The sequence below is a fragment of the Penaeus monodon genome, chromosome 13 (genome assembly GCF_015228065.2).
Source record: "Penaeus monodon isolate SGIC_2016 chromosome 13, NSTDA_Pmon_1, whole genome shotgun sequence".
Classification (NCBI taxonomy): Eukaryota; Metazoa; Arthropoda; class Malacostraca; order Decapoda; family Penaeidae; genus Penaeus; species Penaeus monodon.
The window spans coordinates 23,560,461-23,567,960 of NC_051398.1; the positions used below are offsets into that span (position 1 = coordinate 23,560,461).

The 7,500-nt window shown below is 37.2% G+C and overlaps 1 protein-coding gene across 1 annotated transcript in view; it reads left to right on the top strand.

Moving 5' to 3' along the window:
- LOC119579893 (diacylglycerol lipase-alpha-like) overlaps positions 1-7,500 on the top strand; it is a 110,089-nt gene that overhangs the window by 27,236 nt on the left and 75,353 nt on the right. The gene's annotated exons all lie outside the window — the stretch shown is intronic.

The following is a 7,500-nucleotide window of genomic DNA, read 5'->3' on the forward strand; positions in this document are numbered from 1 at the left end:
TGATTATCATAGTATGATACTATTAATAAGAATAATGTTATAATAAAAATAATAACAATAATAATAATGATAATGATAATAATATTAATGATAATAATAATAATAATAATAATAATGATAATAATAATAATAACAATAATGACAATAATAATGATAATAACGATAATAAATAATGACAATGATAATAATGATAATAATATTGACATGCTTATCATTAAAATAGTAGTAGTCCTCATCCTCTCTATCTATCTATTTATCTGTCTGTCTATCTATCAGTCTATTTATTTCTTTTGGTAGCCTGTCCCCACTCTCTCTTATCCCTCTCCTCTTCTCTCTCTTCCTCTCTGCCTCCTCTCCTTTTCATTCCCTATGTTCATTACACTCCATGCATTATTTTATTTTTTACAGTTAGTAATAGTAAATGAAATTTTAAAAATATATTACCGTGGTTCTGTACTGCAGGATCAGTATTTTCTCGACATAAAACAGACATGACATGTAATACAGCACGTATGAGTTTCCAACTGATTTTCCGAATTATACTGTGCTGTTAAGAAAACATGGAACAGAACTAGTATATGTACCATGAGCTGTCGCCCATACTAAACTGCAGAAGAGGTAGCAACTTGCAAAACAGCCATCTTCAGCGGACAAAGAGACACGAGACAGGGGGCAGCAGGGAGAGAAACAGTAGCAGACGAGGAATCGTCAGCCTAAGCACTGGGTGCTGCAGCAGAGAGTCCCGTAACGAGATTGGATGGAGTGGCCTCATAGGTAAAGATACAATAGACTGATTAAACAACACTGAAACCGAGATGTGGAGGACATAACAATAGCACCTGTACACATAATTATCTGGCAGTCATGTCACAAATCTTTAGATAGAGAACTCTTCCAGAATCAACATGGAGTGAGACCTTCAAAGAAGATTAGTTATGTAGGAAAATATGAACTAAATATCCTTTTCTATGAAGTTCACACCACTGAACCCATATCCACACAGGATGTTGAAAAGTAACATAAAGTTAAACTGTATATTTTAAAAATACAACTCATTATAAGAAGAGCAGATGGAAATGACTGTTTACTGCGCTGATGAGCCTCATCTGCACCAGACCGAATGAGATCTTTTAACCCTTTTAATCATCTGACAGATATATTGCGTAATGTATTATGTTTTAAGTGCATAGTGTATAGTCTGGCTGGTAGTACGTTTTGTAACTCATTATATACTGTATACATGTAATTACATGGTAAATTTTCATTTCAGTTTTCAATTGCAGCAACCCGAAAACTTATATTAATTTCTTAGGAGAAAAAAGAAGAAAACACTGTTTACATTTAGAAGATATATAAGTAATATAGTCATGTATCATAATGGCTGAAGAAGTCATTTACAAAAAACAAAATACAAAAATTCAAAGATTATTGCGACGAGATAAGGAAAAATATTTAAATGAACATTGCCAGAGAATTGAAAACTGTTCTATTAATCAGACAACTAAAGAACTCTACCAAGGAGTACGAAACATTACACGAAAACTTAAACCTACAATGGACACTATCAAAATTGAAGATGGACTTGCTTTATGTGATGGAAAAGAAGTCAAAGATAGATGGAATCAATATTGTTCCAACTTATACAAAAAGAATAAAGATATAACAACATTAATTAGACTCAATGACAGCGAAGATGAACCATAGTTATAAAAGCCATAAAAGAATTAAAGAATAACAAGAGCCCGGGAATAGATGAAATAACAGCAGAACTAAACAAGAATGCTGGCGAAAGTGTTGAATACTTCTTCTACAAACTTTGTACGAAAATTTGGAATGAAAGAAGATGGCCAGAAGACTGGGTAAAATCATACTTTACTCCCATACCTAAAAAAGGTGACGCACTCTAATGCAACAATAACAGGACAATTGCATTAATAAGTCACAGCAGCAAAATTTTGTTGAAAATTATTGCTGAAAGAATGAAGCTAAAATTAAGAGAAGAAATTGCAGACGAACAAGCAGGTTTTCGCCCTGGAAAAGGTACCAGAAACCAGATTCTAAATCTAAAATTGATCATAGAGAAAAATAGAGAACATCAGAAAAACCTATACCTGTGTTTCATCGATTACTCGAGGGCTTTTGATACTGTTGATCACGATATCCTCTCGAATAACATGAACGATATGAAGTTTCCAAAACACATCATCCAACTAATAAAAGCCATGTATGACCAACAACAAGCAACTGTAAGAACCACTTATGGGTTAACAGAATGGTTCAAAGTCAACCAAGGAGTATGACAAGGTTGCATTCTGTCTCCGCACCTTTTTAATATATATTCTTATGCAATTATGAGAGGTGCTCTAGAGAATTTTGAAGGAACTGTAGATGTTGGAGGATACAAAATATCAAATCTAAGATACGCCGATGATATAGTTTTAATTGCCAGCAGTATCATTGAACTACAACAACTACTAGATAAAGTTAGAGAAGCAAGCGAAAAGGCTGGTTTATTTCTTAATGCCAAGAAAACTAAGACTATGAAGATTCGAAGATAACCGGCAATGAACCATGATGAACATGTTACAATCAATAGAGTGGTTGTGGAAAATGTGAAAGAGTTCACTTATCTTGGAGCTGTTTTTACTAATACATATGATGATTCACTGGAAATAAAAAGAATTGCCATTGCCAAAAATGCCACAGTTGCTCGCAATAACATCTGGAAAGACCAAAGCATTACCTTACGGACAAAGCTGAGGTTACTGAACTCATTAGTTTTCCCAATTGCATCATATGGTTCTGAGTGTTGGGTGCTGAAGAAGATAGACAAGAAAAAGGTCAATAGTTTTCAACTATGGTACTAGGTATTAACTGGACTGAGAAGAAAACGAATGATGATGTGCTGAGAAAAATAAAATGTAAAGACCGGCTATTGGACATCCTGAACAAAAGGAAACTAAAGTTTATTGGTCATGTGATCAGAAGTAAAAGTATTGAGAAAAACTTGCTAACAGGGATGGTGATAGGAAACAGAGGAAGATGCAAACCGAAAACAGGACTGAACGACAACATCAAAGAAATTTGCGGGCTGACGATGGTACAAGTGGAAAGAAAGGCGCAAGATCGAGTTGAGTGGCGAAGGATGGTGGAGAGGTCCACGGCTGCTCAAACATGAGCATACCGTTATTGATGATGATCATAATGACGATAACGTTGATTGTAATCATTAGCCTCACTCCCACTATCATTATCATGATAAAATAAAACTAGATACAATCAACATTGAGTTGCAGCAGCAATTGTTGAAATAAAAACAATAGTAAAAACAATAACAATAAAGACAAAAGTAATAATAATGATAACAATAATAAAATAATAATAATAATAATAATAATAATAATAATAATAATAATAAACATAATAATAATAAAAATAATAATAATAATAATAATAATAATAATAACAACATAATAATAATAATAATAATAATGATAATAATAATTATAATAATAATGATAATAATGTTAATAATGTTAATAATGGTGATAATGATGATAATGATGATGATGATGATGATGATGATGATGATGATGATGATGATGATGATGATGATGATGATGATGGTAATAGTAATAATAATCATAATCATAATAATGATAGTAATAATATTAATAATAATGATAATAATAACAATAATGATAATAATAATAATAATAACAACAACAACAACAACAACAATAATAAGAACAATAATAATAATAATGATAGAAATAATAAAAATATAATAATAATAATAATAACAGTAATGATAACAATAATGATAATAATGGTAATAACAGTGATAACACTAGCAATGATAATAATAATTATAAGAATAAGAATGAAAATAGTAATGATAATGATAATAATAATAATAATAATAATAATAATAATAATAATAATAATAATAATAATAATAACAATAATTTTGATACTAATAATAGTAAAATAACAGCAATAACGATAATAATAACAGTAGTAATAATAACAACAACAATAATAATAACAAAAGCATCGATAATAGTAATGACATTAATGATAATGATAAGAATAATTATGATACAGTAATGATGATAGTAATAATATACACATACGTGTGCGCGCGCGTGTGTGTGTGTGTATGTATGTATGTATGTATGTGTGTGTGTGTGTGTGTGTGTGTATATATATATATATGTAGATAAGATAGTGGTGCCTTGTAGTTCAGTTCGTGTATGTCAAAGGCTATGGGAGTTCACCTTATAGTAAACAATCCAATGCTTTGTGGCACTTTTAAGATGAAAAAGGCTTCGGATAATTACGGAGCTGGAGTCCTCGTGTGACCTCGTTCTGGCAACTCCTGTAACGTGGCAGATGCCAAACCGTATCGGTCTTTGCCGTTCCTTTGGATCCATCAGCAGCGTGGAAAAAGGGAGCCTACTGCATGGGCAACAGCTTGCTCCTCACATTCTTTCGCCCAGGCACTGACTCTACCTATACGGGAGTGGGTAGAGACAATAATGCCATAGTCGACATAGTGGGCTTGTGTGTGTGTATGTATACACATATATATATATATATATATATATATATATATATATATATATATATATATATATATATACATATTTATGTGTGTGTGGGGGGGTAATTCTTTACGGTTCGGACGCACTCGCCAGAGACCAAGTCTCCATTTCCAGTCAACAATCTTGGGGGACACGTGCAGAACCGGGGTTGGGGGGGGGAGAGTGGCCTTAGTTTGATTTGAGTGCCAGTAAGGAAATTATGAATGCAAAGAAATTCGACTTTATATTTACAAAGATCAAAGAATGCGACTTTTCGTAAATGCGAGCCAACTTCATATTTACAAAGATCAAAGAAATGCGACTTTCCGGATATTTGAGCCAAACTACATGTTTATGATGAAAAAAATGCGAGCGTTTAATTAACACGGTTAACGACACAAAATTTACTCCACTGTCCAAGTTGCCGTGACTGGGCGTGCCCTTCGGGCAGTGCCCGAAGGGCAGAAAACCCATTGCCACCCCCCCCCCCACCCGACAAACATTCTCTTCATCGCGATATGCACGGCAAGATAGTGCTTGAAACAGGTCTTCGTGTTTAACTTGTCTTACCAGTTTATTTACTTAGTCAAGGGGGCAAGGCTACCCTGGACCCCTCTCTTTTACCTCTTTTACCGAAAAGGATATGCAGTTTAAGAAAAAACGTAAATGATATGACAACGTACTTTACTACGGAGGGTACAAATTAGCAGCGGCAAGGAGGAAGCGATGTAGTCTTTGGTTCGAATCTGGGATGCTCATTAAAAACATACCACGGGCCAGATAACCGAATGATACTTCCTCCTACTGTAATACGGTACTTTTGCCTTCGCTTCCCGCCACTTACGCTCGATGCTGTTGGTATGAGCCGCTGTGACGGGATTCACGAAGTTGAGGAAGTGGTTTACAATCAAGTGCTGAAACCCCTCTTTATTTAGGCACGTTATATACCTTCAGCAGTCGTTGATGATGGTGGTCCCTTCTTTAATACGGTCTTTATAACTGTCAGAAGGGTCTCAGCATCTCTGGAGGGCACCGGAATAAAAAAAATCCGACTTTCACGGCACATCCCACCAAAAACCCACTGGCCCTTTTTGACGAATTTAGATTCGTCTATTTCTACAACCGTGCCAGGGCCACTGATCTTATCAGCACTATTGTTTAAACACAAAGCAATATTCAATTCTCGGAAGAAGCTTGTTGGAGAGGCCTAGGTTAGCTTAGTGAGGGGCCTAGGCCTTGAGTGAAAGGAGAGTCAAACTCTGAGGTGCAGAGTAGTTTTTGTTGATCATTCATTTGAGATTTGCGAAGTTCTGGCTTCGCCCGGGCCTTCAAACATATGGCCCAGCCTGTGTCAGCTATTTATATCTTTCTCATTTTATTTTCTGTTACTCTATGCTTACCGCGGTGGCGGGATTGCCAGCAGGCGCTCTTGCCGCCATGATGTAAGCATGCGGCATGATCTCTTTACCAGCCCGGCGGCTGTTGTGAGCAGAACCTGTCTCATAAAAATGTGTGTGCTCATAATTCTGTAAGTAATGTACCAACGTGGCATTTGGCTCGCCATAGTACATGTAACACCTGTCTGCATGGTCAATTGTCTCTATGATATGCCATGCACAATGATAGCCTAGTCTGATTCTGTGAAGACTGACTTCGGTACCTTACATTGATTGCTTCAGAGAGTACCAGTTGCTCATAGCCTGTGGCGTCTGAGTACCATCTGGCCGAGGGGGAGGATCTCCCTTTCTCTCTGTGAAGCTGCAGGAGGAAGGCACGAGCTGTGGCATTACACTTCTGCCTTAAGATCTTTCGGCTCAGTTTTATGATCATGGGATTTGGGAGCATACCCCTGTCAATCTCTGCTAGTCTGTCAGCAAGCTCATTCCCTCTGATGCCTATGTGGCTAGGGCCCCGGTTTATGATTATTCTTCTACCCTGAGCAGAATCCTCTGTGCTATGGTGAGGACAGTGTTCAGAAGGAAGATGTTATCTTTGGGTGAGCTTTGCTGTCCCATGATCACAACTGCCGCTGCCTGTAGCGAGGAGGCAGGCAATCCATTACCTTCATGGATTGTGTGGCATCCCTTGTTCAAAGCCGGCACCTGCAGTGTGGTTTAAGGGATCGACTGATCCATCTGTGAAATGGGTTATACTACCCAGAGGAGTGATGGCTGCAATGACCCTCTCAGCTTCTGCCTTTAGACTAGGCATGGTGTATTGATTCTTTCTCCTTGACAAGCTCATAACAGAGAACTCAATGAAGGTTTGTGCCCATGGTGGGGCTTCAATAAAGTCGGGATGACAAGTAGTTCTTTGAGCTGATAGCGTATCAACACTCCTGACAGCCAGGAATTGTGGCAAACAGCTTGTGGTCTTGTTCTAGGCAACTGAGTAATTTTTGTCTCATGTTTGTGTTCCTGGGAGCCTGGATGACCTGTGAGAGGAACTGAGCTGCCATTAGCTCATTTCGTGATTCCAGGGGGAGAAGGTTTGCCTCCATGAGGAGGTTGAGGGCCTTCATCCACCTTGGGCTACTCAGAATGATTCTGGTAGCTTCAATTTGAACTGTCTCCAATTTTTCTCTTAATCTCGGCTTTGTAGCAATTAGGGAGACAGAAGCATAGTCCACAATGGGATACATGGCATGTACAGAGAATGATCTTAATACTTTATGTCTAGCTCCTAGGTGTCTCCCAGATATTGTTCTCAAGACAGACAGTCTTGCTTTGGTTCAGTCATCCAAGTACAGAACCTCCTTTTTAAAGGAGAGGGTCTGGTCAATCATTACTCCAAGGTATTGGAAGACCTGGACCCATTCTAAGTCGATTCCCTGGATTATCAGACTTGTGCCTTGAACATTTAGTCTCAGAGCCAAGGCTTTGGATTTAGCTGCAGAGATCTATAGTTCTGCCCT